Source organism: Bos indicus, chromosome 28, assembly GCF_029378745.1.
Source record: "Bos indicus isolate NIAB-ARS_2022 breed Sahiwal x Tharparkar chromosome 28, NIAB-ARS_B.indTharparkar_mat_pri_1.0, whole genome shotgun sequence".
Classification (NCBI taxonomy): domain Eukaryota; kingdom Metazoa; phylum Chordata; class Mammalia; order Artiodactyla; family Bovidae; genus Bos; species Bos indicus.
The window spans coordinates 28,795,535-28,817,189 of record NC_091787.1 but is presented as its reverse complement, the minus strand read 5'-3'; the positions used below and the strand labels follow the sequence as shown (position 1 = coordinate 28,817,189).

General features: G+C 38.0%; 1 protein-coding gene across 2 annotated transcripts in view; it reads right to left on the bottom strand.

The window, feature by feature from the left end:
* Positions 1 to 21,655, bottom strand: part of MCU (mitochondrial calcium uniporter) — a 195,047-nt gene that overhangs the window by 172,292 nt on the left and 1,100 nt on the right. The gene's annotated exons all lie outside the window — the stretch shown is intronic.

Sequence of the window (21,655 nt, the reverse complement as noted above, 5' to 3'; positions counted from 1 at the left end):
GTCCAAGGGACTCTCAAGAGTCTTCCCCAACACCACAGTTCAAAAGCAGATATGAGTCAGATAAAAAAAAGTGAAATGAGTCAGATAAACAAATACTGTCAGTTTTCACTTTTATATGGAATCCAAAAAATAAAACAAATGAACAATCATAGCAAAACAGAAATGAACTAACAAATACAGAGGACAAACTTGTGGTTACCCATGAAGAGTGCCTTGGAGGGAGGGGCAGAAAAGGGGAAGGGGTTAAGATGTACAAATTACTAAGAATAAAATAAATAAGATATAAGGATATACAATGTACAGGACAGGGAACATTGCCCGTATTTTAAAATAACCTGAAATGGACTTTAATATATAAAAATACTGAATCACTATGTTGTATACCTGAAAGTAACATCATAAGTCAACCATACTTCAATTAAAAACGGAGAAGTCAAACTTGATATAAAGAGCTATTCTGATGTGAATCAGTACATGATAACAGTTATTAAGCTTCCTGCAAACAAAGCAATGATATGTAGTTCTAAGCTAAATATATCATTCCTGGTTCTGAATTAAGAAGCACAAAGAACTAAGAGTCTTATATGCACATTATGTATCCTCAGCTATTAACAGTTCTATTATCATTTCAAATGATCAACACATATATTTATTGTTATATACATATAAGGCACTGCAGGGTTTATAAAAAATCCTATAATCTAAGCCCTCAACCTCAAGGAGGTTAAAATTCTAAAAACTAAACTAAATCATCCATATATTAAAAACTACAGACTCAAGGCAATAAAAGTATAAAATATATGGTCAGGCAAGTAAGTAATCTATAAACTGCCAGGAGAAAGGGAGAGGAAAAAAAAAAAAATCACTGAACAGATAGAACTTGAGCTAGGCCTTAAAGGATAAACACAATGAGACTGTGAGAGAGGGATGAAAGGAACAAGCAAGGGCCTTCCAGGCTGTGGATCTGCAAAGTGAAAGAGCTAGGATAAAGGTGAGCGTGTACCTGGTGGTTAGGGATGGGTCTATTCAAGGCATGCAGGAGACAGAAAGTTACAACTATAACTTGTACTAGCTTGGGCACATTATTTAGAACCCTCCAGCCTCTATTTCTTCAACAGTGGTAATAACAGTATGTACTTTACAGGAATAAATTACATAAACCATGCATGTACGGTGCTTCACACAACCTGAAAGTTAATAAGCAATCAGTTCAGTTCAGTCGCTCAGTCGTGTCCGACTCTTTGCGACCCCATGAATCGCAGCACGCCAGGCCTCCCTGTCCATCACCAACTCCCGGAGTTTACCCAGACTCACATCCAACAAGTCGGTGATGCCATCCAGCCATCTCATCCTCTGTTGTCCCCTTCTCCTCCTGCCCCCAATCCCTCCCAGCATCAGAGTCTTTTCCAATGAGTCAACTCTTCACATGAGGTGGCCAAAGTATTGGAGTTTCAGCTTTAGCATCGTTGCTTCCAAAGAAATCCCAGGGCTGATCTCCTTCAGAATGGACTGGTTGGATCTCCTTGCAGTCCAAGGGACTCTCAAGAGTCTTCTCCAACACCACAGTTCAAAAGCATCAATTCTTCGGCACTCAGCTTTCTTCACAGTCCAACTCTCTATCAAAACAACATTATCATTAACAGTGGAAAGATAGACTGGAATTCAATTTTAGAAGGTCCTGAATATCAGACAGTGGCCAAAGGACTGGAAAAGGTCAGTTTTCATGCCAATCTCAAAGAAAGGCAATGCCAAAGAATGCTCAAACTACCGCACAATTGCACACATCTCACATGCTAGTAAAGTAATGCTCAAAATTCTCCCAAGCCAGGCTTCAATAGTACGCAAACCATGAACTTCCAGATGTCCAAGCTGCTTTTAGAAAAGGCAGAGAAACCAGAGATCAAATTGCCAACATCCGATGGATTATTGAAAAAGCAAGAGAGTTCCAGAAAAACCTCTATTTCTGCTTTATTGACTATGCCAAAGCCTTTGACTGTGTGGATCACAACAAACTGTGGAAAATTCTGAGAAATGGGAATACCAGACCACCTGACCTGCCTCCTGAGAAATCTGTATGCAGGTCAGGAAGCAACAGTTAGAACTGGACATGGAACAAAAGTCTAGTTCCAAATAAGGAAAGGAGTACATCAAGGCTGTATATTGTCACCCTGCTTATTTAACTTACATGCAGAGTACATCATGCGAAATGCTGGGCTGGATGAAGAACAAGCTGGAATCAAGACTGCTGGGAGAAACATCAATAACATCAGATATGCATATGACACCACTCATGGAAGAAAGTGAAGAACTAAAGAACCTCTTGATGAAAGTGAAAGAAGAGAGTGAAAGTTGGCTTAAAGCTCAACATTCAGAAAACTAAGATCATGGCATCTGGCCCCTTCACTTCTTGGCAAATAGATGGGGAAACAGTGAAAACAGTGACAGACTTTATTTTGGGGGGCTCCAAAATCACTGCAGATGGTGACTGCACCCATGAAATTAAAACTGCACCATGAAATTAAAAGATGCTTACTCCTTGGAAGAAAAGTTATGACCAACCTAGATGGCATATTAAAAAGCAGAGACATTACTTTGCCAACAAAGGTCCGTTTAGTCAAAGCTATGGTTTTTCCAGGAGTCATGCATGGATGTGAGAGTTGGACTATAAAGAAAGCTGAGTGCCGAAGAATTGATGCTTTTGAAGTGTGGTGTTGAGAGAAGACTCTTGAGAGTCCCTTGGACTGCAAGGAAATCCAACCAGTCAATCCTAAAAGAAATCAGTCCTGAATATTCATTGGAAGGACTAATGTTGAAGCTGAAACTCCGACATTTCGGCCACCTGATGTGAAGAGCTGACTCATTGGAAAAGACTCTGATGCTGGGAGGGATTGTGGGCAGGAGGAGAAGGGGACGACAGAGGATGAGATGGTTGGATGGCATCACCAACTCAATGGACGTGAATTTGAGTAAACTCCGGTAGTTGGTGATGGACAGGAGGCCTGGCGTGCTGCAGTCCATGGGGTCACAAAGAGTCAGACATGACTGAGCCGAACTGAACTGAATATCAGACTAAGGTATTTATATTAAATCCTAAAGGTGGTGCCATGTAAAAGTTTTTTGAGAGGACATGCTTTGGTGAGATTTTTAAAAGATAAATTTGGCAAGAAGATACAGAATGGACTGATTGCAGAGGGAACACTGAAAAGTTGAGATGCTATTTAGACAAATGTCCAGACACATGGTAAGAGTTCTACTATAAGGAAGGATGGTGATAAAGGGAACATAGAGTATAAGATAAGTGAGATGAGAAAGATAGGCTCCAACTAGGATTTAGTTACTAGATAAAAGGATGGGATATAGGTATAACTCACAGGTTACTACGGATTTGGTTCTAGACCACCACAATAAAGCAAATATTGCAATAAAGTGAGTCACATGACTTTCCTGGTTCCCTAGTGCATCTGGAAGTTCTGTCTGTTTACTGTACTGTTAAGGGTGCAATAGCATTATGTCTGAAAAAAAGTACGCACCTGTGGAAATGCTTTATTGCTAAAAACGCTAACCATCTTCTTAGCCTTCAGCCAGTCATAGTACTAACATCAAAGACCACTGATCGCACATCACCATAACAAATGATGAAAAAGTTTGAAATATTGCAAGAACTGCCAAAATGTTACACAGAGACCTGAAGTGAGCAAATGCTGTCAGAAAAACAGTGCTGACAGACTTGCTCAACACAGGGTTGTCATGAACCTTCAATTTGTAAAAAATGCAATACCTATGAAACACAATAGAGAATCAAAGGTATCAATAAAAAAAAAAAGTGAAGTCAAAAAAGAGGTGCCATTTGGGGAAAAAACTCTACATTCTGGTTATGTTTGAAAGCTCACTCACTGATTTAACGACAATCAGAGGGAAGGAGAAAATCCAGCATGTATAAATACACCAGCATATCCAAGCGGCAACTACTTGGCTTGTAAGTCTTTTCCATAGTAAAGAATGGATGAAGTATTTTCGGAGGCATCCCCAAACCTGGTTACAATAAAGAGCAGTCATTAACACCTACTTTAGTCATCTCACTCAGCTCCAGTAACACAACGGCACTTTGATAATTCTATAATTCAGACACCACATATTCTAAGATATGAGGTTAATTTGTTCAGTTTTCTCCACATAACCTTCAAATGTTGATATGAGGTTAATTTGTTCAGTTTTCTCCACATAACCTTCAAATGTTGACAATGAATTTTCTGTGTTTTTCAGAGCTGCTAATACTTTTGCACACTTTTTTCTTTGAAGAATAACATAAATAGAGAGAAATACATGCTTGGTGAATTTTCACAAAATGAACACATCCATGTAACCAGTACTCAAAAGAAGAAACAGAACATCACTGGCACCTCAGGAAACTCCTTCATACCCCAATCCCAACACTTTCCCCACCCCCACCAAGGATAATCAGTCTCCTGACACACACAGTTCTATCTGTTTTTGAGATATATGTAAGTGAATACTGTTTGGTGCCTGGCTTCTTTTGCCAGACACCATTATATTTGTAAAATTCACATATTATTATAAATAGCTATTCTCTGTTCACCGTGATCAATGTTTAACATTCACTGTGTGATCATGCCAGAAAACTATCTGCCCATTTTATTGTTGATAGGCATTAGGAAAATTCCAGCTTGAACTATTACAAGCAGTCCTGTTATGAACGTTTTTGTTCATGTCTTCTGGTGACTACATGCACACAATTCTGTTGTATATAAATCTAGGAGTGGAACTGATGAGTCACAGAGCATACATGTGTTTAACTTTAGTAAATAACATACACTTTTAAGGAAGAAATAGTTTAAGGTCTTTTTGAGGAAATTTGAATGATTAATGATTCATCAGAAGGTGCTGACTTAAAAAAATACTTTTAGGAGGGTAAACATATTGAAGTAGGATGGCTGATCTGCACTGCTTCCAAAGAAAGCAATTTATTTTAGAATATTTTCACCAGCAATTTTGCATATGACAATAACAGAAGTAACCAAGTCTGTCTTGTCCTTTCTGGAATTGATGATACTAAAAATTCAGGAACAAACTGAAGAGCCATTGCTATTAAAAGTAAGTACTTTCTTGACAAGTTACAGAATATAAATGTTACAAGTCAGAAGTCTGCAGTAGTTAAGCCTGTACTCATTTAATCATACTCCTGGAAACTGAAAGACTTCAAAACTAGTTTAATACTCAGGTGGTCATATAAATGCCTTCTACATCAGTGAACATGCTAATAAAATTCATTTAATCCTAGAACAGGAAAAGAATATTATGCAAAGACTATGGGAATCTGAATAAAGCATGGATTAGTTAATAATAATGTATCAATACTGGTTCATTACTATTTATTTATATATATATATATTCATTGATTATAACAAATGTACCATACTAATGTAAGATGTTAATAATAGGGAAAATGGGGAAGGGGTATCTATGAGAATTCTATATACAATCTTAGTCATTTTCCTGTAAATCCAAAACTGTTTTAAAATAAAATTTATCTTTAAAACTTCATTTAAAACTCATAACATAATCTACAGATTGTAGTACACCTGCTAAACTCTTCTTAGGACACAATCCAAATGCACTTTGAGCTGTTAGACACTCATACACACATACATACACATACAATCCTGCTATCTGTGAGCTTAGACACACAAATACATGAAGGAAGCTTTCTATCTGTGCCAGTTTTGGTTTTGCTCCTAGCTATAAAATTATTATGCAGGCTTAGACTTCTTTTCAATCCAACTAACCTAACCTTTTTTGAGTATACACTATAAGCACTTAGTGATTCATTAAGAAGCAATTCCCCAGTTACCTTTAAACGATAAAAGCATCCAAACTCCAAGTAAGGTCAATTCTCCAATAAATCATATCTTTGTGGTTTAAATCATTGAATTTTTGCTTTTACCTCACAGAAAATAAAGGAAAAAAGACTGTGCCTTACAGCTAGTAGGGAAAACAAGTAGCTCTAATGTGGTTTAAGACCTAGCAGAAGGAACCCTGAGCAAGGAAGCAGGAGACCTAGCTTCTAGCTTCAATTTTATCACTTTTCAGCTAACCTAATGAATTCAACTGTAGTCACACCATGTCTATCTCTAAGTACAACTTGAAGTTTGGTTCTTTTGTAGGAGAAATCAGCAAACTTTTTCTTAACAGAGCCAATTATTTTAGGCTTGTGGGTCATGTGGGTTCTGTCACAACTCAAATGTTATTAATACAAAAGCAGTCATAGACAACATGTAAATGACAAATGTGTCTGTGTTCCAATAAAACTTTATTTATAAAAAACAAGCAATGGTCTTGGTTATAGTTTGCCACTTCCTATTCTATATATCAGGGGCAAGAAAATCAACTGACAAGCTCAATTTTGTAAAACTACTCCACTGAAATAAACTGTGTTTTGTTTGCAGGGAAAAAATGCTTATGAATCAGGATCTTCACATACCTGAGAATGTTCAAGTTTCCCCTGCGTGAACAGGTCACATCACCAATACCTAAGACAGAGCAGGAAAACACTCTCCCTTACATGGTTGTTATGACATAACAGGGGGTGTGTTAATTTATATAGGCAAAATTTACAAGGTGACCTGCAAAAGTAAAATACCAAGTTTTAGCAACTTTAGCAACAAATACAGAAACCCAAATCTCATTAACACCAATAATCACTTCTTCCTTATAGTAAGCTAAATTAATTCAGAAAACTGCCAAGGTCACTGGCTTTGCTGGGAGAGCTGTTTTGTTTCCATGTAACTCAGCTGGTTTAGAACAATAGACCCTTAGTCATCCATAACCTATTAAATTTCCAGGAGGCCAGAGTAACGAACTGTTTGAACTAATTTAGAAGTTTGATTCATTCTGGGATGGGACAGGGGTTTTTCATCAGTATAAATGGTCTAATCAAGCCAAGATTGTATTTATCATCCTTATAGGGTCTATCCTAGTAAAAATGTTCCTTTCTGTGTTAGTCACCTTGCTAAATTCAGCTTCATGTTAGCTACCAGATATTCAACAGCAGGCTGGAGCAAAGAGCCGGCCCACAAGGATCAAGCAAGTGCCTTTTTAAAAACTAATCTTAAGGAGTTCCTCTCCATGGCTTTGCAAAGTAAGCAAAAACCATGCCAAATAGTAAAAAAGGCACTTACTTGACTCCCACAGACCAGCTCCACACTCTAGCAGCTGTCACTGGCATGGTACATGGAGAGTGAGGTGGAAACGATTATCTTGCCAACCACTGTAGGAATGGTAGCGAAAGACCTAAAAGAATAGAAAAATGTAAAGTCAATGTCAAAGGAGAGGCCCTCCTGAGCCTGCTGACATGGGTACCTCAGCTTTTAATGCCGAAAAAGAAAAGGAAGTCTGAAAAGTTCAAGTCATTCTTATTACAAGCAATCCTTTAGGACAAGAGAGCACTTTTAAAAGAAAATGAATTATAACCTAGACTAAATCCAGACTGGTTATGAGAAACTCTGAAATACACTTTTTTTCCCAGAGAAAGTATTGAATCATTCAGAAATAAAATTGAATCATAGAGAAATAATAATAAAATAAAAACAGAATCATAAGAGAAATAAAAATAGCGAGAATCTGAAGCAACAACTCTTAAATTAATACTTTTAGAAATAGTATTAAGGGGAAATTTTTTTCACATACCCCTACCATTCTGGCATTTGAAAAACAGAGAACTGTGATAAACTATACAGAAATAAGAAATATTAGTAAAAACTTAGGGAGTTTCCCAGAAATAGAGGTGTCAGCCTATCGAAGTTCACTCAGGAACTTTCACCAGTTTCAGAAACAAGTTTATAAAACTTAAGAAATTTTGGCACAGTTTAAAAAAAAAAATTCAACTCATTTGCATATCCATACAACTCTCTGGTTTAGAAAGTATGTTTTAAAATGCTTTACTCTTGGCCATTTAATTAGAGATCATCGAAAAACAAGAAGAGTAATTTTTATTTTTATTTATTTTAAATATAAGCTTATCTTATTTTTTGGCCGTGCTGTGTGGCATCCTAGTTCCCTGATCAGGGGTCAAACCCACTCCCTCTGCAATGGAAATGCATAGTCTTAACCACTGGGCCACCGGGGACGTTCCAAGAACAATTTTTAAAAGCCTGTTTACATACCTATCTCCTCTCTCCATCCCACACTATTTATGGGTGAAATAATTTGTGGGGGAAAAAAACAGTGTGATGTGCAAGAAAAACAGCAACATTGAAAAAACAACAATCATTCTGAATTCGAAATCCCCTCTTCTCCTCCCATCTAATCATTCCTACCAAAACAAAACTAGCAAAAAATAAAAAAACCTCTTTTACTTGCAGGTCCATTCAGCACGCTTTTCCTCAGAACCACAATCCAAAGAAACAGGCAGTTGAGTTTACTCATTCTTGAGGCATCAGAATCCACCCAATAAAAACAAGCAAATAATTTAAGCTTTCAATCTAAATAAATTATAGCCAAAAAAGTATTCTTGCACTAGCCCTTAATTCTAATATGTTTAAATTTGGGTCACTTTTTTAATGGACAGTCTGGTGATTCAAACTACCCAGGCCTCAATTAATTTAATTAGAATGGAATATTCACTGTTAATAGCAACTCTGGCCAGACTACATCTTGGGTGCTTAACTAATGTTTTCTTCTTAATTTTGGCTTGTGTTTGCTTTGCCTCAGCTCCAGGCCCTGGAAAGCATCCCGTTTATTGGTGTTTCCCTCACTGCATCAGCATTTCTGGTTAATGCGCTACAGCAAATCACTTGGAGGTACAGCCTGAATGGAGTTCTGTACTGTGTATTCTGCAAAACTGTTCAGCCCACCATATGAAAGATATTGCAAATCAAAGACTACAGGAGACTGGCAAGAAAACATATTGCTCAGAGATTGGTTTTTTAAATTAATGACTACAAAGAAAGAATACACACTGACATACATACATAACATGTATATATGTAAACACATATATTATTAATACAATTATTTATTTCACACCACCTGCCTGCCTCAGAAAGAAGTACCTCCCCTCAGTCCCACACTTTGTTTTTCCTTTACTGCATCAAAACCATGACACAATCCAAGAATCGGTTTTTGGTTTATTTTTTACCACATAACGGACATATCTTTTTACAAAACAAAGCAGATAGCTTTAAAATACAAATTACTCCAAACACACAGAAAAGAAATAATGACTAAATACCAACAAGTTTCTATCCACAGCTTGCCTGCACTTGAAAAATCTGAGAATTTTAATAGAATTAACCAAGTTTTTGCTGCATCTCAGTCCCTTATGAGTTCACTGTAATACAGCAGATGCTGTTCTGCATTTTGTATAAGACACGCTCATCTGTGTAATGAAACATTACTCGTCTCTGCCTTCTCTTGGGAAGTATAAAGGGCTTTCCCAGAAAAATGATAAATGAGGACATTCCACACCAAAAAAGGAATTGGCCTTTTTGAAAGTCAAAACAACATTCCTAATCTAACTTTTAAAATGACATATTTCTCTTTCCTATCCCCCTAAAATGTTCAGCTAAAAAGGTTTTCAGTCAACAGGAAAATGGATAAATATGTGCAACAGAGAATGAAACACCCCCCAGCTAAAAATGAATGAGTCAGAACCAAAGGTATCAACTACACAATTAAGCAAAAAAGAACAAATTATATAAGGATATATCCAATGTAATATCTTCTAAATAAGACTTAAAACATGTTTACAATGTTGTATGAGCTATATGGCATAAACATATACAAGGGAAACATCAAACCGGAGAGTGTTTGGCAAAGAGGAGAGGAAATAGGCCTGAGGAAGGCAACCTGGGGTAGCAATTATAATTGTATTATTTCTTAAGCTAAAAGAAATACATTATTCTACTTGTTTTTATAGACATTACATACTTCATAATTTAAAAAAAGACTTTTCCCTTTATATGTTTGACGAACAACAAAATTCTTTATGAAGGACATCCACTTCCCCACCCCCAGCACCAGAAAACCACCACCCTCAGCTGTCAGTATGGCCTTTCCAAGCGGGCTTCTTTGAGAGCCTGATCCTCAGTAGTTATCTTTTTTCTTCTACTAGTGCTGCTACTTTCTGATGCTGGCTGTGATGTAACCTTCCAGATCCATATCTCAGAGCCTCAGCCTGTCTCTACTTTTAATCTTACCAAGAGTATTCGTTTTAGGCAAGAAATCTATTACACATAGTTTCCTTTCATTTCCCCCCTTTAACTGCTGAAAGCTCTAGTAATCATTAAAAAGAGAGCCATTATGTATCTAAAGCTCACTGGACTTTGTGGCAGTTGGCCAAGCTATGAACTCTATTTCCTTCTGAATCAACTACTAACACAGGATGAGATATTAAAATTAAAGAAAGTACTGACTGGAGTTCAAGTCTCCATTTAATAAATGAACATTCCAAAATTTTGTAACATCGTATATACTACAATTCTGTTCTACCATCTCAATTGTGCTTGGATAACATTTTGTTTTGATGCTTAAGTCAGAGCTAGAAATGGAAAAAAATAAATTTCATATTTTGGGGGGTTAACGAGAACAAAATAAGAAAACAAAACCCAATTACTGACATGCATATAGATGAGACATTCAGACAGAGTATACCCTTGGGATCCCCTCAAAAACAAAAACAACAACAAAATCACTATTACCTCTTTGTGATCAGAAAACTCATTTTTTCCTGTCTACTCAGCAGCTTCTGTCCTTAGCATTCAAAGATCACGGAAAGAGAGGTAGTAAGAAAGAGACAGGGACAGACATTAGCTGGTATTCTTCTGTTTACGAAAGAAATGTAATTCCATCAAAACCAAACCAAAAACTTTCCATTTTCTCACTTGCTTTTTACTACTTCCACTTCATTCCATCTTTAAACACTTCTTTAAAGTATTCTGACAGCTATAATCTGTTTTAAAGTGAAAAATAGGTTTTTATCACACTTGGCCACTTGCCACAGCCCTGCTTCATGGCAGCTAGCAGAATTCTGGCAGTACAAGATACAGGATACAGTGGGGGTAGATGGAAATACAGAAGATTTGTTCCAAAATAAACACCTCCAAAAACCTGTCATCTTTGGAAATATGTATCAGTAGGGAATCTAGAGTTGGCAGCACCTCGTTCAAATAGTTCCTTTCTCTTTTCAGCAGTGCCCAGCCCTTCACTCTTCTCTATTCTCCTTCACTTGCTCCAAATACCTCCCAGGTAGATGTCACTGTGTCAATTTCTTAAATTATCTATAGCGTACATTCTTTTTTTTCCATTACTCTTTTTACTTAACATTGCACATAGCCATGCTTGTTTCAGCACAACCTGTGAAGTCTTTTAAGATTATCAGCTGCTGTCTGAAGCAAAGTCATTCCTTCTTGATAGCTCTATGATTTCCATCTGTAGAATCAAGGCACAGGGAACAAGATGATATACCAGGTTGAAGGAGTCGGACAATGGTCCCTAGGACTTTTTAACTCACTGACTCATTTGTCCAACACTGAATGTCTACATTCACGACACTGTAGTAGACTCAGTTCACAGGGTTTGGAAGACCAGACTACTATGAACAACTAACCACTTGTTAAGATTTTCACACTGGGGATTCCTGTAGTATAAAATCAAAGAAACATTTTCTGTTCCAGTCTGGCAGGTCACAACTCAGAATTCATGAATGATTAGCACAGTCCTGTCTCACAACACACCATCATTAACTGCTTTTTTCCTCCTCCCTTCTCTCCAACTCTGAATTTCCCACCATATCTTTACCTCTTTTCCAACTCCCTCAGCAGTTGGAATTAGAAGAAGAAGAAAAAAGAAAGATGGAAATAAAGGCTTAATGAATTAAGAGGAACGTAGGGTAAATTGTTCATCAAGATGTCAGAAGTAATTATGCAAACTGTCCTGAAAAGGAATTGGAAGGCTCTTTTTTTGTCACTTCAAGCCCTTTGCTCTTGTGAGAATAAGTAAACATATAACCATCAGTTACTGATTTTATACAAGCTACCCAATGAAATAACATAAAAATTGCTTGTCGTGTTACACAAAAATGATAAATTAGAATTAAAGAACTTTTTAGGTTCACCTGACCAAGCATCCTTATTGAACTGACAAAAATAATAGGATCAAAGAGGTTATGCCACTCACTCAAAGTCAAACAGCAAGTTATGGAAGAGAAAGCAGCAGAGCCCAGACCCCTAACTCCATTATACCACATAGCACATAATTCTCTTCAATTACTTCTTATTTTGGTGACTGGGAAACACACACACACACAAATACATACACACTCTTAGCACTTCCATCTTTTCATTTGTTTAACCATCCCAGAGAACTATTAATAATAAATTCTGTGATGGTACAACTATTATTTGCTCCCATAAGATTTCAAAACATTCATCAACTACACCGCAAATACAATCTTTTCTGGTAGAGCAGATACATTAATGCCTCTAAAAAATTGTCATAATTGTAAAGTAAATATTTACCTTTGTATTATAATAAAACCTAGAAGACCAAAGAATATGTGCTCTCCAGTAAGAAAGCCAGTAAGGTCCTAGTCAATTAAAATGTTAGAGAAATCATTTCAAATAACTTGTTCTCAACCCTACATAAAGGCTCAGCGCCAAAGAATTGATGCTTTCAAACTGTGGAAAGCATCTTTGGAGAAGAATCTGCAAAGTCCCCTGGACAGCAAGAAGATCAAACGAATCAATCTTAAAGGAAATCAACTCTGAATATTCATTGGAAGGACTGATGTTGCAGCTCCAATATTTTGGCCATCTAAGGTGAAGAGTTGACTCATTTGAAAAGACCCTGATGCTGGGAAAGACAGAAGGCAGAAGGAGAAGGGCCAACAGAGGATGAGATGGCTGGATGGCATCACTGACTCAGTGGACATGGGTTTGAGTAAACTCCAGGAGATGGTGAAGGACACGGAAGTCTGGCGTGCTGCAGTTCATGGGGTCGCAAAGAGTCGGACACGACTTAGCAAGTGAACAACAACAACAACATATATGTGTGTGTGTGAGTGTGTGTGTGTATATATCACTACACTTGCAACACTGAGGGATAATACATATATATTCCTACTACTTCTGCCACTCCAATTTCTCATATTATGAATTTCTCAGAGAAATTCATAATATGAGAAAGAAGACTACATTCATAATATGAGAAAGAAGACTGCTAAAATTTCACTAAGAAAAGATTTCATGCTTAGGAATAGCTAGTTTTGTTTGCTTATTTGTTTTTTAAAAGATAAGATCCTCATACTTAAAATTGGTATTTAATGCTTAATCATACTTAATGCTTAATATTTCCTAAAGGAAATAAAATATTACAGAAATGGAAAGTTAAAGGGAACAAAGCCCAATAAAATTACTCAAAAGTATTCATCTAGTTAATGAACATGTTAAGAGTTTCTGCTTTGGCAGAGTATAATACACAGAACATATTCTTTCAACAAGATCTGCTGAATGCTTATCATGCTATGTGAACTTTTTCATACTGCTATGCAAATCTTCCAGATTTTGATATTATGCGGTACAGGTAGGGAGGCAGGAATAGGGATAATGTGGATATCTGATTTTACATATAAATTTTTTAATCATTTAAAAATAATTAAACCAGTTTTTTTAATACAAAAGCAGAGGTGTAGAAAAAACAACAAAGAAACATATTCAACATGACAATAAAAAGAAACTCACAGAAAAGGTCAAAAAATAAAATTTCTGTACTTGAGTAATACAGTCAGAAAGGCTGCCTTTCTACCTAGTACTTACTAGCTGAGTAACAGCCCACAGCCAAGTCCTATCAGCAGTCCACAGCCAGTCAGTCTTATCAACTCTACTTCCTAAACCTCCCTTCTCTCTGTTCTCTTGTTCTCTATCCTCAATGCTACTGTCCTAGTTTAGACACCTTTTGCCTGGTCAATTAAGATGTTCTACTGGTGTCTGTTGTCTTTCCAGCCCCAGCCTCTCCAACGAAGTCCGCACACTGATGCCGGTGTGAACCTAAAAGCAGAACCTAACCATGATTCAACTGCTTGAAATTCTTCCCTTGCCCACCTATTTGACAAGTAGCATTTCTGCAAACTGTAGCTTAAACTGCACAATCAGTTTAAATGGGTCTCAACCAGAATTTCCTTAAGAAAACAGAATAGAAACTGTACATGCCTTATACTTAGTAAAAATATTGTAGCATGAGACCTTTCCCAGTTTTATGCACACATGCATATACTCAATCAAAATACAAAAGTTATTTCTACTGTGGGTTGAGTTTTTTAAAAAAATGCTGACTTAATAAAATTTCAGCTCCTTCGCAGCTCCTTCAGCTCTTTCACAATCTGATCCTTTATCATAGCAAGCGGTTAAGAGACAGGCTCTGGAGCCAGACTACGTGGGTTTACACACTAGCTATGCCACTCACTCGCTGTGTTATCCTGGGCGAGTCATTTACTAGCTGTGTGTCACTGACTGACTGTGATTCTGGGCAAATCACTCAATCAGCCTGATGCAACTCAGTTTCACTATCTGTAAAACAAGGATAATAGCAGTACTGCTCATAGGGTGTCACAAGAATTAAGTGAGACTGTATAGTGCTTGGGACATGTGCACTTGATACATTTTATTATTGGTATCACTACTACTGTCCAACTTAATCTCCAGCTGTTCTTACCCAAACTCCAATTCTAACAAATGACTGGCTGTTTCTCAAGTACATTGTACCCCTCACACTGTCATGTTAGATACTACTGCTGCCTTAAATATGAATCGACCTTTTCAGCCCCCCACACATTATATTTCCTCATATTTCAGCTCAAGCAAGGTCTCCCCACTTAAAGGCTTTCCTAACATCCTTTGGTAGCTCTCAGTGTTCCCACTGAGTCTCTACAGGGGAAAAAAGAAAGAGCATAGCCCGTTGCAGTCTTGTTTATGAAGGTCTCCTGGCCAGGCTGTGAACCCTTAGAACCACAATAGAAACATGTCTCTTTACCAGCAGTGTCTCACAGAGAGTAGGTGTTCCACAGATATTCTCTGAATGACTCTAGGTTATTAATCTTTCTAGGTCTTTATTTTCTCATTTGTACAATGGGGATAGTATTTTGCCTGAAGGGTTGTTATGGAGTACACTACACAATGTTGTAAGTGTTTGATAAGGAAGCAATGCTCAGCTATTACCAGGTTTACTGGGTGGCACTTTTTAGAATCTCAAACTAAATTTCAAAGATCTCGGGCAGGGGGCGTGGTGGGGGCGGCTTGAGGAGCAATACCTTAGACCTTTATCAGCTAAAATCTGGTGGGGAGAGTAAACAAAAAAAGATTTAAGAAATGTAGCCAATGGGAGGGATAAGATCTCTTGGAAGAAACTGCAGCAGATGCTTGAGAAACAAAACTGAAGGAGCAGACCCTGAAAAGGAAGGAAGACCCACACTGACAACCAGCATGCTACAGCTTTAATTTTAGCCAGACTCAGGCTTACATCTCAGCTCCAAAACATTTGTTCATCTTTGCATCCCTATCATTAAAACAGTTTATGAAACGAAAAGAAGAAATGAATCTATTTCATCCTCAATTTCCTTATCTATAAAACTAGCACAATAATACCTTTCATAGGGTTATGGTAAGAATTAAACATGGAAACACAATGCCTTTAACTCTGAAATGCTTTCTTCTATATCTACCCCTCTATCTTTAAAGGCCAGGTAGTTCAGCTAACCTATTTGCTCTCCTGTTATTTTATAAACTATCAGTTGCATTAATACTCTTAAACTTCCTGTAACATCATTTACCATAGGTAAGAAGTACAAAGTGGGCCAGTCTTAGAAGGCAAAAAAGAAATTTTAAACATCTTGCAACCTGTAAGATAGTAAACTCAGGACTGAACATTTGAGACTACCCTCTGGATAGCATCATACACCCAATGGGCTCTGCTCAGCAGTTTTCTGGTGATTACTACAAGTGCTCTCACCAAAATAAAGTGGACAATAATAAGAAAAAATATGTAAAAACTGAAAACTTTAGTAACAAAGCATAAAAGGTAAACATTTCACCCTTTTGGATTAATAAGTATTATTAACATCATCAAAGGACTTGTGAAAGACTCTTATTTTTAACAGATGTCAAAATGCAATGTCGTATTAACCAATTATTCCAGAACTGAATTAGAAAAAGTTCAGTTTTAGTATGCTAGTAAAGCCAGTTAGTGATGTAATTTACCAAGTTATGCTTTTACCAATAAAAAAAATTCGAGCCTGTACATGGTTTATGGGTCAAGAATTCACTAAGCTTATTAAAACTACTTTGCTTGAAGTCACCTTTGATTTTTACACAAGCTGTCTCACTGCAAGCATTTAACAAAGTGCAGTGAAATAAATGGATCATTTTCCATTTGTGTTCAGCTGCAGAGGACAGGTTTTTTTTAACCAGATGTCATCAAGCTTAATCTAAATCAGGGAGTAACCAAAATTCAGTTTGACTTTAGGGTCTTGCTGGAAGAATTTGACCCCAATTCACTTTCAAAAACCAGTCTCAGCTTAATCATTTTTAGAATGAAACAGAATTATATAATTTCAAGGGGAAAAAAACTGAACGGGAAAATTAGCAGATGTGTTAGCCATTATCAGCTCTGTAGTAACTTGTTAGGTACCAAGGAAATAAAAGTTCCTTTCCTTTACCTACAGTCTTGTCAAGCTCTAAATTCTAGGACTCTTTTAGGTACATGTCTTCCACAGTAACATCTTCCTATAACATGTTGTTCCTGTACTGTATCAATCAGTCAAATAAAGATTAGAGGATTCCTCTATACTGAGTGGGCTTCCCTGGTGGCTCAGAGGTTAAAGTGTCTGCCTCCAATTCGGGAGACCTGGGTTTGATCCCTGGGTCGGGAAGATCCCCTGGAGAAGCAAATGGTAACCCACTCCAGTTTTCTTGCCTGGAGAATCCCATAGACGGAGAAGCCTGGTAGGCTACAGTCCACGGGGTCGCAAAGAATCGGACACAACTGAGCGATTTCACTTCACTTCACTTCTATACTGAGTGGTTATCTTGAGATCTTAAAAGGTAATCATCTCCTTAATTACAGGAAAACAAACAGTAATTATTTAAGAAAACCCACAAAGCACAAAGCCAGAATATAAAAAGAAATAAAAACCTACATCTCAGGAGTTATTGAGAAAATGGTATCAGCGAAGTGCTACTATGGAAGACCATAACCACTCCTTGATTGCACTTTCAAACAGGAGGAAGCCCCAAAACCAAACGAATTCACATTCAAGTTGTTGTCTTTGTCATACGCCATTCTTGATGCTGCCTTTCTATTTAGATTCCCTCTTGGAGCAGAGTTCCATAAAGCATAAAACAGAACCCCTTGAGACTTAGAAAAGTTCAATTAATCAGAGTTTGTTGACTAAATCCAAATTTACTCCTCCAACTATCTTTGGGGCTCAAAATAAACAAGATTTTAAAATAAAGTTTCCTTAATAAGTCTGCTCTAAGCATATTTATCCAGAACCCTCAAAATCTTAGTATTTTAGTCCTCTAAAACAACAATAAATCTAGACTCTGATTCAAACATATATTTCTAATAATCTGGGTATTTCTTTTACTTTGGATAGAAAGTTTGTACCCCCCCCCCACCCCCCAGTAGACCTAATACAATGTTACCAACTCTCCTTTACTAGTCCACCATCAGTCCAGTTCAGTTCAGTCGCTCAGTCGTGTCCGACTCTTTGCGACCCCATGAATCGCAGCACGCCAGGCCTCCCTGTCCATCACCAACTTCCGGAGTTCACCCAGACTCAACGTCCATCGAGTCAGTGATGCCATCCAGCCATCTCATCCTCTGTCGTCCCCTTCTCCTCCTGCCCCCAATCCCTCCCAGCATCAGAGTCTTTTCCAATGAGTCAACTCTTTGCATAAGGTGGCCAAAGTACTGGAGTTTCAGCTTTAGCATCATTCCTTCCAAAGAAATCCCAGGGCTGATCTCCTTCAGAATGGACTGGTTGGATCTCCTTGCAGTCCAAGGGACTCTCAAGAGTCTTCTCCAACACCACAGTTCAAAAGCATCAATTCTTCGGCGCTCAGCCTTCTTTACAGTCCAACTCTCCATAAACAAGTGTAATATATAACCAAGGACAGCATTGGCAATAACAAACTTAAAGCAATTACCCAAATTAACCAAATATGGTTACCTAAGCAATAAGTCATTAAACAAGTCAAGGTTGGGGGAGGGGGCGTGGCAGAGTACACCTTTTCACTGGCAAGCAGACAAAAGGGTGTGTATTTGTTATCTATGTATCTAGCACTGCTCTGGAGTCCATGAGGGACTAAAAGGAAACAAGATACACAATCTTTGCCCAGAAAGATAAGACATCCACAAATGAAACATTTAGAGAACAAGCCAGAGTCAATCTGTATCCTGAAAATAATAAATCCTACCAGCATTCAGAGAAGACAGAACAGAACAATGGGAAGGGGTTAAAAGCTAGGAAACACACAAGATTCAGACTAGGATTGCCCCTTGAATCCACCTCTATTTAAAAGCATTTTTATCCCATGGACATGTATGCTGCTGCTGCTGCTGCTGCTGTTGCCGCTAAATCGCTTCAGTCGTGTCCGACTCTGTGCGACCCCATAGACGGCAGCCCACCAGGCTCCCCCGTCCCTGGGATTCTCCAGGCAAGATCACTGGAGTGGGTTGCCGTTTCATGAAAGGGAAAAGTGAAAGTGAAGACGCTCGGTCATGTCTGACTCTTAGCTACCCCATGGACTACAGCCCACCAGGCTCCTTCGTCCATGGGATTTTCCAGGCAAGAGTACTGGAGTGGGGTGCCATTGGCTTCTCCATGGACATGTATACACTCCTACATTTAAAACAGGTAACCAACAGGGACCTACTATATAGCACATGGAACTCTGCTCAATGTTATGTGACAGGTTGGATAGGAGGGGAGTTTGGGGGAGAAGGGATGCATGCACAGGTATGGCTAAGTCTCTTCACCATTCACCTGAAACCATCACAACATTGTTTGTTAATCGACTATACCCCAATACAAAATAAAAACTTCCAAAAAAATGTTTGTAAAGAATTTTTATCCCAGATGTCATTAACCACAAACGGAACAAGTCACTTCCCTTGGTTCCCATTAGGTCTGTTTTCTCATCTGTAAAGTGAGGAAGTTAGGTTCAAAGAGGAGTCACAGGTCCCAGTCTCTCACATAAAATGGACCTTAGAAGATAGAGGAGTGATTAAGACTAAAATTCCACTACAAAAACCGCATAAACATTTAGTATGGATATATGAGACGCTGGTTTAAGTACAGTGGAGTATTTGTGCTGAGTGGATCTGGCAAGGTAAGACTCAGCCAGTTCATAAGGATCCCAATTAAAGAACTGGGACTTGTCTCCGTGTCAGGCAATGTAACCTCTCTTAAGGTTACATTACTCTCTTAAAACTTCTAGGTTAAAAGAAAACAAAATAAAAGGCTTTCTCAGGTTAAACTGAAATGATATCACTGTCAAAGAACTACAATGTGTAAAGCAGAAAGGGACAGCCATGATCCGTAACAGTATAACGACAGACTTAAGAGATTTAGTAATTCAGCATAGCCGTTGACCACTAGGAAATGCCAACATTCAGGCTATCATAATCAGAGATGAGACAGATGGAGCAAAGAAATTACACAACCCACAGTGAAAGGCAGTTCCCTTCAAAGAATCATCCTTGAAAACAGCCACCTTCACTAACTGCACAGAAAGACATGCAACAAATATTTAAGATCAGTCTTCATTACAGCCACAGGCTGGAAAGCAATAACAGGCTCTTCACACAGAAAAGGAAAAAATTACACTAGATGGTGCTACAACTACTGACTAAGCCCCTGCAGCTTTTCTCCCATTTACTCAGTTGAACAATGGTTTAATGGGGGGGGTGAGGGGAGGGGGATGTCGGGGGGAGGAGGCCAAGTTCGGTTTCATAACTTCACAACCACTTTTACCTATATTAGCTGAACTGCATTGCTCTGGGCTTGTTCTTCAAATCTGGAACAGATTCAAAAACATGCCTCTCAAGCAAAAACTTAACCAGTACTATAACTGGTTATGTATACTGATTAATTAAATTGACTCTAATTTACCAGACTTACTACAGCAGAACAAAAGTGGCACAAGCAGGACTTGTGATCTGTCCAATGCAGAGTGCCATCTGCTGCACACGCGCCGGATGTCACCCACACAAGACTCAACCTCAGCCTCTTCTCAGGGACCTTTATAAGAGCAAGTTGTTTGTTCTATATTGCCTAATACACGTGCCTCAAACCAACAGAGGAGAATTCTCATTCATGGGGTTTTGAAATACCAGTACTTTCATAACAAGCAGTAGTAAGTTTTAAAAGGAAGGAGAAAGATGTGAAGGAGCAACTGCACTTTATAATCAAAAGAATACAATAAGAGGGAAAGAAATATCTGGAGTGGATCAGAGTCCTAAAACTGTTGTATATTCCCCATATAATCTTGGCCACGTCTCTCCCCTTTCTGGATCTCAATTTCAGGCATAAAATGTCAAGAATTAAATAGGTCTCTAAGAGATATCTTTCAAATTTTGAGCCTTGTGAGGAATCAAAAAATAACAGATGGAGACCGCAGTACACATGATAGCTTTGGAGCAATCATAGAAAAAGAAAAAAATAACTTTACATATTTTAAATAATCAGGCACAACTTTTTTCAAAATCTTACAATGCTAAGTTCATTTTCAAGTCACCATTCTTACAACACTTCTGCCCATCAGAAATAACACTTCATTTAGTTGTGCTTTCAGCTCAAATTTGGCACATCACTTTTACCCACACCAGAATAGCACAGAAAAACACTTTCATGAAGTACCTGCACAAGCAAGGCACTCACAGCCTGACAGACTCGCATAGTGGAAAATACACAAGGCACAAATTTCAAAACGCTAAATGAACACCACACCCAAATAGTCTAAAAAACAACTGCAAAGTCGAGTATATTATCAAAATACAGAGACAAAAACAACTTGGTAAGTCTTTAAATAGTTTGAGGGGTAGGGGAATGCAATCAGATTTTTGGGTGGCCTTATGTTTTTAAATGAACAAAACATATAACTGGAGGCTATGAAACATGCAAATCTAAATTGAACTGTGGAAAGCTCGGCTCTCACCCAAAAGCTTCAGCAAAGCAATATGTCAGTATGCCAAAATGAAGTACAATTTTCTCACAAGGAGGAGGAGAGGGTCCATATCTGTGACTAATAATAACAATACCATCTTGCATTTAAAGAGCATTAGTTCTTTTCACTACTCTTTCAGACACCTAATTTTATGCTGTCAACAGTCTTAGGGTATCCTCTAAAAAGCGCCAGTTCAGTTTCCTCTCAAGAGCCATGTGATCAGAACAAGAAGACAGGTGGGTGTATTTGTTGAGGGCTGAAGGTACTAGTTTCTGCTATCAGGCAGTCTGCAGTGATTTCTCATTACCACACTATACAACTTAGCCCTAGGAAATAAAACCTACACTCTTTCTTTTGGAGTTGGCCAGATCAGATCAAAAATATGGATCTAGAAAGTCCAAAGAAAGATAACCTGCTGA